Genomic DNA, 17,736 nt, shown 5'->3' with positions numbered 1-17,736 from the left:
TGTTGGTAGAGGCTTTTTCAAAGAGGAACTGGTTAAGAAATTGAGGTTTTGCTTCCAGAATCTCTATTCTGTTCCATTGGTCTATATCCCTATTCTTGTACAAATACCAGGTTGTTTTGATTATTGTAGCCTTATTATAAAGTTTAAAATCTTGAAGTGTGATACCTTCCACTTTGTTTCTTTTGCTGAGGATTGTTTTGGCTATTCATGGTCATCTATGTTTCCATTTGAAAGTCTGTATTGTCCTTTCCAGGCCCAAGAAGAATGATGTTGGTAATTTAATGGTTATTTCGTTGGTTCTGTAGATTGTCTTTGGTAGGACAGACATCTTAACAATATTGATTCTTCCTATCCATGAGCATGGATTACTTTTCCCTTTGTTTGTGTCTTCATGAATTTCTTTGAGCATTGTTTTGTTGTTTCCATTATAAAGACCCTTCACTTCTCTGGTTAAGATGATGCCTAGGTATTTCATCTTTTTGTAGCTACTCTGAATGGGATTGTGTTTTTTATCTGTTTCTCTGCCTGTTTATTGTTGATGAATAGGAATGTGACTGTCTTTTACACATTTATTTTGTACCCTGAGACTTTTCCAAAATCCTTTATCAGTGCAAGGAGATTTTCGACAGATTCTCTTGGAATTTTTTAAGTATAGAGGGTATAGAGAGATAACTTAACTTCCTCTTTTCCTATTGGGATACCCCTAATTTCCTTCTGTTGTCTAATTGCTCTGACTAGAGTTTCCAATAAGTGTTGAACAGGAAATATGAGAGTGGACTGCCTTGTTTTGGTTTTCTGGGGAAATGCTTCCAGTTTCTGTTCACATAGCAATATGCTGGCTGTGGGTTTATCATACATGGCACCACTTTGAGGTATGTTCCTCCTTTGCCTAGGTATTCAAGGGTTTTTATGAAGAAAGAATGCTGGATTTTATCAAAAGCTTTTTCTGCATCTGAGATAATCACATGGTTCTTATTTTTACATCTGTTGATGTATTTAATTACATTTATGGTCTTGCAAGTGTTGAACTAGTCCTGCATGCCAGGGATGAAGCCTACTTGGTCATGGTGGATGACTTTGGAGATGGGTTGTTGGATCTAGTTTGCTAGAATGTTGTTGAGAATTTTTACATCTATGTTCATTAGGGATATTGACTGGTAGCTCTCTCTCTCTCTCTCTCTCTCTCTCTCTCTTTTATCTTTTCCCTGATGGTAGCTTTGTAAAATGATTTGGGGAGAGTTCCATCTTTCTCAATTGCCTGGAATACTTTCAATAAGATTGGTATCAGCTCCCCCTTGTATGCTTTGTAGAATTCTGCTGGAAAGCCATTTGGTCCAGAGCTTTTTTTAATAGGTAGCTTTCTTATAATGGAGTCAATTTCTTGGGTTGTTATTGGTCTATTCAGTGTCTCAATGCCTTTTTGTTTCAACCTTGGGAGGTTATGTGATGTCAGAAAGTTTTCCATTTCATTTAGGTTATCAAGTTAATTTCCATACAGATGTGCATAGTAATCTTTGATAATCTTATGTATTTCTTCTGGGTCAGTTGTTATTTGATCTTTTACATTTCTGATTGTGTTTATTTGGACTTTTTCTTGGTCATTTTTGTTAGGGGGTCATTAATCTTGTTTATCTTTTCAAAGAATCAGTTTTTTGAATGGAGGATGGGGAGGTTGGATTCAGAAACTACTTGCAGAACACAATGTTCACTAATTGGGGTATTGGTTCCCTGAGATCCACTCCCCATCACCACTCTATATGATGATGCAATGCATTCATGTGTGCACTCCCTGAGTCCAAGATAAAGTAACATCAATGAGGTGAACAGAAAAAGATAGTATAAAATAAGATGAACAAAAATAATAAAATAAAAAACAAAATAAAACAAAAACACATAGAGAAACAAAAGCAAAAAATAATAAAACACACACACACACACCAAAGCAAAAAGAAAACAAAACCAAAAGAATAGGAAAACCAAAGACACACACACACACACACACACACACCCGTCATAAAATGAAAGGAGAAGAAAAAAATAAAAATTAAAAAGGGGAATACAAACTGAACATTCTCACACACATTAAACTACAAGAAGAAGAACAATTAAAAAAGAGAAATGGAATGATGAACACTCAATCATTCATGTACACACATAAACAGAAAACAAAAAATGAAAGAGGAAAGGAGTAAAAGAGAAGAAGAAAAACAGGAAGGAATGTAAATCAAGCCCTCACGTACGCATTCACGCACAAATAAAAATAAAAATAAAATTTCTGGGCACCAAGTGTCCCCTGTGGCAGGTTCTGTAATTGTTCTTCTTAGCTGCTCACAGGTAAGCCCCTCTGTTGTCTCTTGCAGAACTGTGGCCTCATTCAAACTCTCCTCAGTGCCCAGCCCAGGGATAGATGAGGGGGGCAGTGGGAGTGGGTGGAGCTTCAGCCCTCCCCTCCCACTCTTATGTATTCAGGGAGTTCCCCTCTGATCCGGAGATATGGGATTGTCTCCTCCCCAGGTACTGGTGGAGGGGTTCCCCAGCCAGGTTTATCCTTATGGAGAGTCCTGCTATGGGCTGATGTTTAGGCTCCACCTGAGTTTGTTCTCCTCAGTTGTGCCTCAGCAGTGTGGGTCTGATGTTCAGAGGATTGCTAGGGAGGAGAGGTTGGGTTAGCCCCAGACACATTGCTGATCTCTTCCAGGTCTTCCTTGTCTTTTATTAGCCACACCCTTTGTCCCATGACTGAATCAAGGTAGAGGGCCAGGTGCCTGAAACGCATCCTGTCCCTTTGAAATTTGTGATTTTAGGATATTCCCTCTGGGTCATGATAAACTCCTGAGTTGCTAATCCGCCAGTCACAGAGATTGGGTCTGTCGCTCTGTGGTGAGCAAGCCAAAATACTTCTCTGCCCTGCTTTCAACATGGTGGCAGGGTGCTTATTTCATCTTCTCCAGTGAAACTCTGCCTCTGGCTCCCTCACCACGCTCCCTTTGTAGCCCTTGCTGCCAGTGTCCAGTCAGGTGCTGCAGTGGGGAGGCAGAACCTGGAGCCCACAGTCACTCCTGGCTGCTTCTTCCTGGGAAGAAGAAGCTTTGCTGATTTAAAAAAATGATGCTTGGCTTCTGTGCCCCAGGAAGCACTAGAGACCAAGCAGAGCAATTGCGACACCAGTCGCTTCACCAGGAGAACCCTGACCACTTGCTCCCCAGTCCCCACTCAGTCAGTCACTCATATGCCCACTTACTCACAGACACATATGCAAAATTATCCATACAGGGGCTCACATAGTCTGGCAGACTCCACCACCATCTTCCCTGAGCCCTCCATTTGCCCATCAGTCTTACTTTTTAATAGTAAATTAATTTGTAATTAAGGTGTGCACATTGTTTTAAAACATAATTCTATTGCACATTTAATAAACTACAGTGTAATGTAAACATAACTTTATTATGTACTAAGAAACCACAAAATTTATTTGACTCACTTTGCTGCAATATTCATTTTGTTTCAATGGTCTAGAGCCACACCTGCACAATCTTCAGGCTATGCCTGTATAGTAATCCCCAAAATATAAATATTACTAAATATATTTTTATTATACTATTTTAAAATAAATTTAAATTATTCAAATAAGAACATATAATTCAAAAAGAAGTATAAAATATTAAATACTGCCATGAGGTCATATTTCACTATAAGCAGTGAAAAGAATCAACTTCACAGTTGGCATGTGTAGCAGCACAATTGGTTCAAAGGTATAACAATAAAATCAGGCAATCATGGAATTATTCTTGTGAGAGTTATTTGGGATTCACATTACTTGCTGAGGTTATATAATTTACCCCCTCATTTAAAATTAGGAACATTAATGATTTAAAAATATTTTTTCTCCGCATATTCTCAGAATCATAATTTTATATAGAGAAAGATCATGATGAATTATATCTAATGAAATGATAAAACTAGGAGTAATTGGTCACATAAAAACATTCTCTTCACCAATGTCAAGGCAAAATTAATTTTTGGATGCAAGTTGTGTATCTACTGTCATACTTGTGAAGACTTATAAGATTGGCCAAGAGCTCTTGGACTGTGACCATCTAGCTACAAGAAAATGGGAAGTTGAAATGATTTCAAGATTTTTAAAACAATAATATGACACTGGAGGAAAGCATAGATTTGGGCAGTGTGCTCTCCATCATATTTCCATACTCAACCCTATTCTTCATTTCTTTGTGTAAATTTGACCCATTATGCAAGGTCAAAGATTTATTTAATCAATCATTTGTTATGGTTCTTTGTAATATTATGCTTTATAATTCAAAGATGAGAAAACATGTACTATTTTAACACTCTAATTGTCTAAAAATAGGCCACTTCATCTTTAAGCTTGGACATTAATGAGCTGTCTACATTCTTGTGGCAAGCCTTCCTACCACAGCAACAACAAAACGTTCTCATTTAAGAAAGATCAATAGCCTTACACATTTTTCTTTTATGCAGTCCAGTTTACAACTCACTTTTAATATCACTTAAAAGTGCATAAGCAAATCCAACATGACATTTTTATTACCTTTGTAATATCTCAAGTTTAATTTTTGGCAGTAAATATAGTCTGGCACAAACTTAGAAGCAAAAATAAAGAAAAGAAACTTGAGTTTTAGATATTTTTGATTTATACAGTAATTGGACTTCTAAGGGTGAATGCCATTTTTGTAAAAGACACCTGTGCATGTGAAAAATCTGAAGGAGTTTGATTTTTTTTGTTTGTTTGTTTTTGTTTTTTTTTTTGAGTTGGAGTCTCACTCTGTTGCCCAGACTGGAGCACAGTAGCCGCTCCCGGCCACCGCAGCCTTGACCTGCTGGGCTCTGGCGATCCTTCTGCCTCAGCCTTCCAAGTAGCCGGAATTACAGGCGCGCACTACCATGCCCAGCTGATTTTTTGATTTATTGTAGAGATGAGGTCTCGCTGCCCAGGCGGGTCTCGAACCCGCGGGCTCAGGCAATCCACTCACCTCAGCCTCCCAAAGGCGCGGGATTACAGGCTGAGCCACCGAGCCCGCCTAGGAGTTTGATTTTTAAATAACTTCTAGAGTCTTGATTTCATTTGCTTTTGACATATGTTACATTTTAGGAAGCCTACAAAGTTCATAATTATGTTTCTGAAAGATTTTGCATTGACTTTTCATTGGTTAAACAGTAGATTTTTAATTGATCCAAGCTACTAATTTACATGTCTTGGAAACTCCCAAATTAATTGTAGAATACAGGGAACAAAATATTGGTTTTTTACATTTGAATGCATGCTTATTCATTAATACAGATGTTTAGATCCTTCCAGATAGAGAAAAACAGGTTACAAGCCAGGACTCTGGGATCATACACACTTTGGCTTTTACTTTTGCACTGCCTCATAAAAGTTGGGCAATCTGAGCAAGACAATTAATCCTCTCTACATCTCAATTTTGTTATCTGTAAAAGGGGGTGAACATAGTCTTTCACCCATAGAATTATTGTAAGAATAACTGTAACTGTATACATAAAGAACACAGTAGCGTACTTAGCACATAATAATCACCAACTAAATAGTGTTGCCTATTGCTATCCTCTTCCCTGGTCCAGGAATAGAATTGTTGTGGGTGATGGAAGGTGAAGCTATTCAGGATGAAATGCTCAGGATTAGTATCCTGTAACGATGAGCAGAAGTATAAGCCACGAGGGTTATGAAGAACTTACACTAGAGAGCATTTTGCCATTATCTCCAAATTTACAATAATGGTCCCCAAACTTTGTATATAAACCAAAGCAGCTGTGACTACTTAGGCTGCTTTTTCTGATTCATGATTTGTGAATTTCAGAAATTCACTGGAGATTTAAATAATGATGTCAATTTGTGGTTTCAGAAGTCATTGACTACTGAAACATGATAAAATACATGCTCATGTAAGATTTCCAAGAATAATGGCTTAACACGTTGTAAGTGATCAATTTACTAGAACTGTCTAACCTGTTTATCAATATAGGACAACATTAGTTATTTTTTTTTTTTGTTATTCCCTTTTATCTCTTGTTTTGTGTTAAAAATGAAAACATAAAAGTGAAAACTCCAGAACACCTTTGAGCAAAGCAAAGAAATAATAGAAATATTATTGCTGTTGCCCTTCTTTATGAAAGAGACCCAAAACAGACATAGAAATGATAAGAATTGTAGTATTATGTGTGTGCATTTAACAATGGCCTAATATTCTATAATATTTTACTTTTCTTACTTTTATATAAAAATATGAGTTTATGAAATAGTCCATCTTGATCATTATGTATTTTAGTAATCCAATCAGCAAAGCTTTTAATTTCTCACTGTGTTTGGAAGCTGCTTTGGCTAAGACTTGACTTCCAGCAGGGTAGCATCCACTGGTTCTTGGCATCTAGTAAAGAATGGGTTTAATGACTGAATGCTCACAGCATGCACGGGCTGTATCATTAGTTTCTCTGTAAAAACCTTATAATTTACTTAATGCACCTTTTTTGCCATATATTTTACTATTTTGAAATGGTGTCATGCCATGGCTGTTTCAATCATGTCATCTTAAAACTTGCCGGTTCCTACATATTATCAATTTAGGGTACTTTAAAAATAAATTGGTAAAGCATATTTGAATTTTCAGTGCTGTATTAAAACATTTTTATTATGCAGTAAAGTTGGTTATGTGGAGTATTTACATTTGAAATTAAATAAGTAAAGATGTCTTATGGAAATGAACGAGATGGCTGCCCCATTGATTTCAATAAGACTTGATGTGGAAGGAGTACTACACCATCATATTGCTCAATATTGCACAGTAGGATCTAAAATAACTTAACTCTGTGAGGCCATATTTCATCCTGTTATTCATGGTGCTATCACATGATTTGCCCATTATGGCTACAGTGCCTGGTAGAGAGATGTATTCTGAAAAATATTAAAACTCATTTCTTAAATGACTTGTCCTTACAATTCGTCTGGGAATGCTTTCACAAAATATTATTTGAAAAATGATCAGCACATCAAGTTTTTATTGCCCTGTCCCCCACATCTAAAAAGAAAAAAAGCCTCTGCAAATGAATTTTTATTTCAAGTATTAATTATATAGGTATTCATTATATATATATTTCTGATTCACTTACAAGTCTCATTAAAATGTCATTTTTTATACTGAAATATATGTGGCATTCATTACATGGAAACCAACACTTATTAATTTTTTTTCTTTATGTAATAAAAATTAATAACACTAATTTCACTTTTGGGTTTAGGTATATCTACCATCTTTTCTTGCTATTTTCATTTATTTGTTATTAGAATTTCACATATAGGAATTATGAGTATAGATATAAGTATAAAGGAAAATCTTGCTTGACTATAAAGAAGTCTAATAATTGTAGATAAAAAGAAAATGGACCTCTTGAGTATTAGTAAAATATTTTTTCAATATTTTAAAAATTTCTATTTTGACTTGGCTTATATTCGATTTTGCTAAGTGAATTTAAAAAGAAATTATGTAGTTGATTTTAAAATATGAAGAACACCTACAATTACTTTTGAAAAAGGCTAAAACCTAGAAGAGAGAACATTTGGGAATAAGCAGCTCATAAAAAAGAAATAAAAATGACACTTAAAGTAATAAAACTATCCTCATTTTTACACATAATACAAAAAGTATAAAATGTGTGTGTGTGTGTGTGTGTGTGTGTGTGTGTGTATTTGTATGTCCTTTTGGACAACTCTTCCAAACAGGGTATTTCCTCTGCTGTCACATCACAGTAGTAATCAACACAGAAGACTTCTGTGACCAAATTGGTCACCATCAAGCTGCAGATACCAGTTGGATGTCCTCCATTTCAATTTCAACACTATCTGCCTGGAGATAGTTTCAGAACCCACAGGGTGAGGGCTCAGTTCCACACTGACCCCCTTTCCTTGTCAGTGACAAGTCTGGGCCTCCAGAACCTCTGACTAACTGGCCTTAAGTTGGGGATCACGATCCCTTCTTTGGGCTTGACTAATTTGAGGAAGTAGCTCAAAGAACTCAGAGAAACACGTATACTTACTGATTCATTATAAAGGATATCCAAAGAATATAGATAAAGAGATATGGGGCTAAGTGTGGAGAAGCACACCACTGTGATCCTGGGCACACCACAATCCAGGATCCTTCACATGTTCAGTTATCTGGAAACTCTCCAAACCCTGTTGTCTTGGGTTTTAAATGGATCCTTCATGACATCAGCATTTCTTCCTTGGCTATAGGGTTAGACCCTCTCTGGGGAGGGTCTTAAGACCCACAGTCAGAAAGGAGGGGAAAGATCAGAGTCCTGCCTTGGGACAAGTGAAAGGATAGCAAGAGAAGGTCAAAAAAGAGATTTTGTTTCTGAGGTCTGTTCCCGAGGCCTGACACATCCAACACTGTAACAAGGGCTATGGGGGTTATGAACAAAAAAGCCGTAGATGAAAACCATTATCTATAACCTAACATCATAGCATGTAAACATATATAAGGTGTTTGAGTATATGAGTATGCATGCGTACAGACACACATAAGTGTGACAATATTGAACACAACTCTGCACATTCCTGATACACTGATTCCACTACTCCATATCTTTGAATATAGTCTATAGACATAGTTTGCAGATGTGAAACATCATTTGTAAAAAGATATTCATCTTAGCATTATGTAAATTGCAGCAGATTGATAAAAATCTACATGTCTATCATTAGAAGACGACTGAAATAAATTATAGTGCTGTAATTGAAAACGTAATATTTTGCTGCCATGGAATGATCTCTAGGATTTACTGAAGAATGTAAAAGAGTATGTAAGTGTTTGCTAGTATGTTTATAAAATAATTGTGAAAGCATAAATGAGATGAACAAAAGTAGCGACACATGTAGGGGAACAAATTAATGGCTGCTCCAACATTTTTCAGTGTAGTATAGCCTTGTGTATCTTTCACAAGGTACCATGTATATAAAATGTATTATGAGATTAGAACTAAAAAATAGGATAAGGACACAATTAAATTAGCTGAGATAGCTTTCCAGATAATTATTCTCCATAGACATAAAATCAACATTAATATCCGCATGAAATGATTGCTTTGCAAATTATACACAGAAAGTGTATTAAGGAAACAAGAATACTGGTAAGCAGTGATAGATTTACACTCGATGAAGAGAATGCTTGTTATGATTGATATGCTGATATTTCACATTTCTGTGTTTTTGTATGGGCTGTTTATTGTGCCTGAAATGTTCTTCTCCTGTTTTTCTGAGGAGTATTACTCATTCTCCATTCTCCAAGTCCTGGTTCAAATACTACTTTTAAAAATTTAAACTGTCATCCCCAGTACTGTTAGCTTCTTTGTTCTTTCTCAAGAACACTATTTATATCTATTTATATATCTATTATAGCACTTGTAATCCTTTATTTTATACATATATATATTATTTTTAAAAATTTTTAGTATAAAGATGTGGGGTACAATTCAGGGTTAGGTATACTTTTGTTTAATAAACTGTAAACAACATGGCAGCAAGGATTGTACAGTATTCATTTTGCATTCCTAGAATGTGGAGCTGTGTGGCACATAGTAGGAGATCAAAAAATGTTTTGGGAAGAATTGAACAAAAAGCAAAATGAGTCAGGTCGCCAGAATTGTTGCAAGAATATAAAAAATGACTTTTTAAAAAACTATGGCATAAATGAGTGTTACAGAAGTGCTACTGAAGGGGCACACCAACAACATGAACTGTTGACAAGCATGCTCAGACCTTTGCATTATTCTAATTTTGCAAGTGAGTTAATTGAGGTGAATAAAAGTTAGAAATGAAACTATTCAAAAATGAAACATTTTGGATTTGTGTGTGGTGAGTATTTCTCCCACATTTGTGCTCTCTGAACTACAATTCACTGCTATCCTAAACCAGGAAGATGATAAAAATGATTAAAGAAGAACATAGACTCCAGAAACTACCAGAAGATGCACCTACATTGATTTATTCTACCAGCTGGAAACTCTTGAAGCAATGAGGACAGAAAAGTGTATGGAATGCTGATTCATAACATATCTTTCAGTTCTTTTTGGCTGCTTCTTATTGACTTTTCTCAGTGTTCATGAAAGATGGAAGAGATGACAGGATAAAACCAAAAAGCATGATTTTTATTTCAGGATATTTTTCCTGAAAGACTGAAACACTGGCAAGGGTAACTGTGAGAATTTGTGGACTCTCTCAATGAGCTCATCTTTTTTAAGATAGTAAGATTGTTAGCTACGATGTTTTAGATTTGCTTTTTCCACAAGTTAGTGTGGTGAGTTCTTAAAATTCTGTCTTCCAGTTCCTTTATTTACTCAGCATTCTGAGTGCTAAACTAATAAATAATTCAGCTTTAGGTCTCAGTTTTTATATTAGTTTTCCCCTCTTTATCTCTAGCTTTTAAGGTTGCCTTAGTAATGCAATCAAAGCTAATACTGTTGTTCATTTACATTGCCTGGGATCATCCAGTTAAAGTTTTCCTCATTCTTTAATTGACTTATATGTACTCAAGGCTTTCTTTTTATACTTAATACACATCAATGGAAATGCCATTGCTCACTCAAAAACAAAAATAATAAAAGAGTAACCAAAAACTCCAGAAATTAGGCTTAAACTTGGTTAGAAAAACCACTTATGTGTATTCTGTTCAGTTTCACTGATGAATTCAGCTTACTTTTTTTCCCACAAGTTTTATGTTTAATACAACTGAAAACCAGAAATAATGCGAAATGACTACTAAGTGCTAATTAATATGTGTCATCTTTGATTATCCTGTTCATGTTCCTTAAAACTGGCAACATTTTTATGCATATTAAATTATAAGAATTATATGGAAATTCATTGATATTTATTAGTTTGATATAATAGAAGGAAGCACTTATAGAGATTTACATTTATGACCCATGTACATGACTGATGTTTATAATTTTTCAGACGCTTGACATAAGTTTGCTCCAAAAAAGTCATGAACTCTTCTTTAATTCTGAGAAACTAGGATAAAATGTTTTTTCAGGTAACGACGCTTTAGATATATCAGATCACTCAAAGATGTATCAAATAGTCAGCCAACACACTCAGTGTTCTCAGAAAGGTCCATTTCCTACTGAAAATCATTCTTTTGGCTATGCGAATTCATAACAAGTAAAGAAAAGGGAAGAAAAAATAGTTTTATTATTTATTTCAACCGATTCACATAATGGATTATTCTTTAAAATCTAGCCACAGACCATGAACAATCTAAACTTTAGTTTGATATATTCAATGACAAGTTGAGCAGAGAAAGAAATGGATAAATTTATGAGGGAGGGGGATAGGAATAATTTCTTTGAGGGAGCTCAAGACAAATGATGAAAAAGATATGACACGATATACAAACTAATTTTCTCTCAGTGACCATATCTAAGAACAAGGAACACAAAATATTCACTGGCACATGGTGTAGTGTACTGAAGAATCTCTATAGTTTGTTTGTTAACCTGTGGCCTGATCCTGACAATTCAATGTTAAGGCAAGATTTGTATATTTCTCTGTTGATCCAAAACTCACTCATTTTTCAAGACTTGCTCAAGCTCCTTTTTCATGATTCCTTTTGAAATGCCCCAAATCAAGCTGCTCTCCTCTTTCAGGAGTGCTGTGGGAGTTTTAGTCAGTTAAAACCTCATACTTTAGAATATGCTGTCAATGAGTTAGGCTACTGTAGATATCAAAGCAGTGGTTATTGGAAAAAAAAAAACCTCAACTTTTATTACAATTGTTATTTAGTTTGAGGGCTTTCCCCTAAAAAATATAGTGTGCTTTTTCTTATTAGAATGCTAGATATTTTGTTGAATGCTAAATGGAGAATAATATTGATTTGTTTGTTTATTTATTATAAAGATGTGGAATACAATTTTTGGTTAGGTATACAAACATTGATTATGCAGGTACCCTTGTTGATGAGGTGTGCCCTTCCCTCCCATAGCAGTTTCCCTCAACTGCCAATACTTTTCTTATAGTATTGTGATAATTGTTCAAGGTCTACTTTTGAGTGAGAACGTATGGTACTCTGTTCTTTGTTTCTGTGATAGATCACTGAGTATGATCGACCTTAAATCCATCCAAATTGCCGTGAAGTCTATATGTTTGACCCTCTTTATGACTGCATAATTTGCATTGTGTATATGTACCACATTTTTAAAAATCCAGTCCAGCTTTGATGGCAGTATGGTTGGTTCCATGTCTTTGCTATTGTGAATAGAGCTGCAACAAACATACATGTGCAGGTATCTTTTTTGTAGAATGATTTGAGTTCCGCTGGGTATATTCCCAATAGGGGATTGCTGGGTCATATGGAAGGTGCCATCTCTTTGGAGAATGATCTTTTTAAAGTATAAGCTCTGTAAGAAAAAGAGAGTGAGAGATAAGAGAGAAGGGCAGCAGGAGGGAAAGCAGAATGGAGAAAGGAATAGCCAATGCCATTCCTTTTAGGCTGCTTCAGCAACAATTCTCATAAGTGACTTTGTCACTATGCCTCAATACATTTAGTAATCACTAAAGAATTTAGAAAAACTTTTGATTCAAATATTCAAATAATCGGTCAAAATTAAACCAAATGTATAATCTAAAAGTAAATAGCAAATATGTTTTTTCATCCTTTCTGCCACTCTCAGTGACTACTTTCCCTTCTCTTCTATTCTTTATATTAAAATAATAAATAAGGGAATACTTAAGAATATGGGTATTTCTTAGCACTGTTCCATAGCACAGGATCCCTATCTTTTAAATAAGTGACATATGGAGAAAAGCGGAACATTACAGGACCTCTGTAAAAAGATGGATATCAAAGTTTAGCTTAAAATGTTATAGGTAGGAGACATTTTCATTCATCACACATTTCCTTATTCACAATTAAACAAAGAACCGAGTAAAAATGTTCTCACTCATAAGCTGACCTTGAACAACTATCGTAATATGATAAGAAAGGGATTGGCAGTAGTGGGAAACTGCAGGGGGGGATGGGATCTCATCATCAAGGGTACCTGTAAAATGAACATTGTATACCTAACCCTGAATTGTACCCCACATATTTAAAATTAAAAATTGAAAAAAAAAGTTTCCTTACACATTTCTTATTTTTTTATGGTTGCCAATTCTTATTCTATGTTAACGTTTGGGACTTTGACTAACGGTATTCAAAATGGATTTTGCAAACCCCTGGTGAGGGGACTTAGGTTTGTTCAATATGTATGGGGTGAAGGAGAGTTTTAAGGGGATAAGATTATCATTTTTACTCTATTCCAGTGCTGATCTATCTTTCTGAGAAGTTAGAAGTCTGTGAGAAAAGGTTTAATGCTTTTCCTTTCCGAACTTTCACAGTCTCTCTTCTCCCACTTTGCAAAAGAAAGGCTTTAGTCTAAACCATCTTGAAACTTACTGCAGTGCATTGTCTCCTGAGGGTGCACAGAATCAAATAGATAGCTTCACAGTATCTTTAATCAAGTCACCAAAACTGCTCTGTTCTCATCAATTTCTGTAAGATGTGCAGTTTTAATCATTTTTTACATATTTTTTATCAGAGTTTGTCATTACGTTGTTTTGACCAGTTGTATGTTAATTATTATTGTGTACTGACAATACTTGTAACAAAACTCAAGTTAAAACACAACATGGTAAAGACATTTGTTCTGTGAGATGTGTTATAGTAATCAATACAAACTCCTTCAAGCAAGCAAATATATTGCTAGAATAAAATTTTGAGGGGTAAGTGCAATGTAAATATAGCTTAAAAACATAGATGACTTTGTATAATGACCTCTTTTCCTTTGGGTAGAGGCCAATTAGTGGGATTTGGGGATTAAATGGTAGATCTCCTGTAGAGGTTGTACTTATTTATATTCCCACCAACAGTGTATACGTATTTCCTTTCAACAGCATCCACACCATCTATTGTTTTTGATTTTTTAATAATGGCCATTCTGACTAGGGTAAGGTGGTGTCTTATTGTGGTTTTAATTTGTATTTCCCTGATGGTTAGTGATGCTGAGCATTTTAAAAATATGTTTGTTGGCCTTTAGTATGTCTTCTTTTGAGAGATATCTGTTCAAGTTATTTATCTATTTTTAATGGGGTTATTTGTTTATTTCTTGCTGATTTTTTGGAGTTCCTTGTAGATTCTAGATATTAGTCCTTTGTCAGATATATAGCTTGCACAGCACAATTCACAACTGCAAAGATGTAGAATCAATCCAGATGCCCATCAACTGATCAGTAGACAATAAAAACATTATATATGTGTGTGTGTGTGTGTGTGTGTGTGTGTGTGTGTGTGTGTGTACACACAGTATATGCCATGAAATACAATTCAGCCATAAAAAAGAAAAATAATGTCTTTTGCAGCAACACGGGTGGCATTGGAGGCCAGAACAGAAAACCAAATACTGCATGTTCTCATTTATAAGTGGGAGGTAAGCTATGGGTTCACAAAGATCTCTACAGAACAGTAGAAAGGACAGTGGAAACTCAAAGGTGAGAGGAGGGTAGGAAGGTGTGAGTGACGAGAACTTTACCTCTCAGGTACAATGTGCACTAGTAGAGGTGACAGATACACTTAAAACCAGAATTCTTCACCACTATATAACATCCATGTAACCAAAAACCACTTATACCTCTAAAACTATGAAATGAAATGAAATAATGAAATACATATAAAAACACAGATAACTTAAATTTGAGATTATTAGAGAAAAGTTTGCTTATATTTGTTAATGAATAGATTATTGTAGATATTAAACCATGATCATATTTATGGTCTATTCTCTGTTTAATTTATTTAACAGTAATGTACACCTAGCATTAACATTGTGTCCTCTAATTGCAATTTCTCACTAAAAGGATATAGGATCCCATGGATGAATGCCTGACTTTAGGTCTCAGACAGAAAATAATATTGAAGTAGCTTTTTCATGTGACAGAAAGCAAGTAAGCTATTAAAAATACAGAAGCAAACAAGAGATACATAATGGATCATGATAACAAGAATCAACTTCTAATGGCCAAAGATGAGAACATAAAAAAAAATAGAAAATACATTTAATTTAAAAATATTGAAAAAATTAATTATTCAAAATGCTGCTCAATGCAGAAGAAAAATCCAGCAACTACAACGACAGTATCAAACCAAATTTTGTAGATTTTGTTAGAACTAACTGGAGTACTGATAACTTACTCTGATATTCAGTTATTCAGGAGATATTGTTAATCATTTATCCTGCATATCTTGTACTAATTGTATTTTAGTTTAAATAGCCATGAATGAATAGCCATGAACTCCTTTACAGAAAAATTTTAGCTAACAAATATGAATGGAATTGAATACCTATAAAACCACTATTTTTTAGCTTCTAGTTTTTTTTAAAGATACAGTAAAAATGTTCAATAGATAAAACTGTAAAGAGGAAGAATAATAAGAAACTTTACAATGCGAGGGGACTGACTGTCATCACCTGCGCCCACTAAATCTAAAAGTTGCACAATCACCCATTGTCCTTCTCCTAATATGTAATGTGAGATAGCTGGCATGTCCTTAAAGGTATTTTTGCCAAAATAATTTTACCTAATTTTAGTTAAATTTATGGGAATTGTATAAATATTATACAATTATGTATTCAATATTATTTTCTGTCTGAGGGGGTAGAAGAACAAGTTAAATAAACTTCAGTAAACTTCAGGGAAACAAACTGACAATTGCAGATTGTAGGTCATCTTAGAGAGTAACTGTTCCATTTCTGTGAAAAAAAAAAAAATCATGGCACAAAAAACGAAAAGGAAGGAGGAACATCTGCAATTTAAAAAATTGAAGAGATGTAGTAACCAAATGGGATATATGGTCTTCAGGTGGATCTTGTTTGAATAGAATATTTTTAAAAGTTGTTTTTGAAAAAATTAAAAATTTGACTATGAACTGGTTATCAGATAATACTAAGGATTTGTCCTTAATTTAGTTAAATATGGCAATGGCTATAGAAAAGTATGTATTATTTTTAAATGTATACTGAAATACAAGAATTAAATGACATGATTTCTAGGATTTGTTTTATAATATTTCAGAACAAAGGAAAAATGAGGTTAAATGAAGCCAAGTTCAAATAACTGATAAATCTGCATAATGGTAGGAAGTATTTGGTGTATTGATTTCTTGAAGTGTAGCATGTATTTGACTGTCTTTTAATAAAACTAATTTAAAATTTTAACATATTGATTTGTGCAGTTTTTCAGAAATACATGATTTATAGTTGTTTAGATGTATGATAAAATTTATATTTCAACTTAATGTGTGAAGGATATATATTTTTTCTTATCTTGTAGAGTGTACAAAGAATTTGGCCTAAATACATCACCAATTTTCAAGCAGCACAGGGTATGATCTTGAATTTGCTTATGTTATCTATGAGTCCTTCAGATATCATAAAACTATGCCCATAAAAACTAGTTAATATGGTGGCAACAATTCTAGGGTATTTATTTACTTACATATAGATTGATTTATTCAGCATCCAGAGTTTTGCTCCTGGGATCTAAATTGAAACGCTTTACCTATCTCCCTTCTCAACACCAATCTCCCCTATTGATTGTTTCCATATCCCCTTTTAGCTAAATCCTGGGATTGTTTTTTAAAAAATATTTTTTTAGTTTCCTGTGTAGATTTGAATTTAACCTTGTAAATTTCCTGCTTCCTAAAGTGCAATACGCAAATTATATTCATCACTCCAAAGGGACATTGAAATTATGAGTTGCCAATTTATTTGTAAACTCTCCCTTCACCACTAGAAGAAAAGTTATCTCTGAATATGTCATACCTTTAGGCAAATCAGATGAAAAAATACTATACTTACAAGAACTTTCCCTTAAGTATCTTTTTTTGAGTGGTTGTCCTATTTAAAATCATAAGCAAATACTTGATTGGCTAGCAGATGGCAAGACATAGTGGTAGCTACAGCATCAAAATATAGTTTCCAAGTTGTGTGACAATGAAATGCCATTTCTTGGACAGCAAATGCAAATAAAATTAGGTGTTTAGCGCCCAGATTCTAAGACCAAAATATTGAGAATAAAATGGATTTATATTTGCAGTTACAACACACAGACTTCACCAGAAATCTTTCATGCGAATAGGGCACAGCTGTCTTTGTATTAAGTCATTTTAGAAGTATGAAAGAGAAAAATTCAGTGAAAGATGTGTGTGCCATTATTTCACAGTGAAAATGTTTTTTATTGTAACACTTTTTGAAAGGATTTATCACTTGAGAACTATGTTATGGTAAACCTGGATCATAGAGGGCTGTGTACTCTTTTTCTAGCATATTAAAGTGAAAAGCCATGCGATAAGGCAGCTAAGAAGGGGAAGGTGTGTCCTTTAACACGTTGACCTCATACTGTCACTTTGACAGAATCAGCACTTGCATTTCATATTGTACAATCTTTTGAAAGCAAATGCTTAAAGCCTCGGAAACAGCAGGCGTGGGAGTGAAAAGAGAACGTTCGTGCTTTCATAAAGCTTTTTCCACCGTGTGCTCACGTGAGACTCACACAATACCCCAACGGGGAGAGTGAAAGTTCACAAACTCTGACATCAGAGCATTGCAACGCCATCTGGGGAGCTTTAAGACTGAGCCGGCCCGAGTGGGCTT

This window comes from Carlito syrichta, unplaced genomic scaffold (assembly GCF_000164805.1).
Source record: "Carlito syrichta isolate Samal-C Ts95f unplaced genomic scaffold, Tarsius_syrichta-2.0.1 Scaffold311616, whole genome shotgun sequence".
Lineage (NCBI taxonomy): Eukaryota > Metazoa > Chordata > Mammalia > Primates > Tarsiidae > Carlito > Carlito syrichta.
This window is presented reverse-complemented; position numbering follows the sequence as displayed.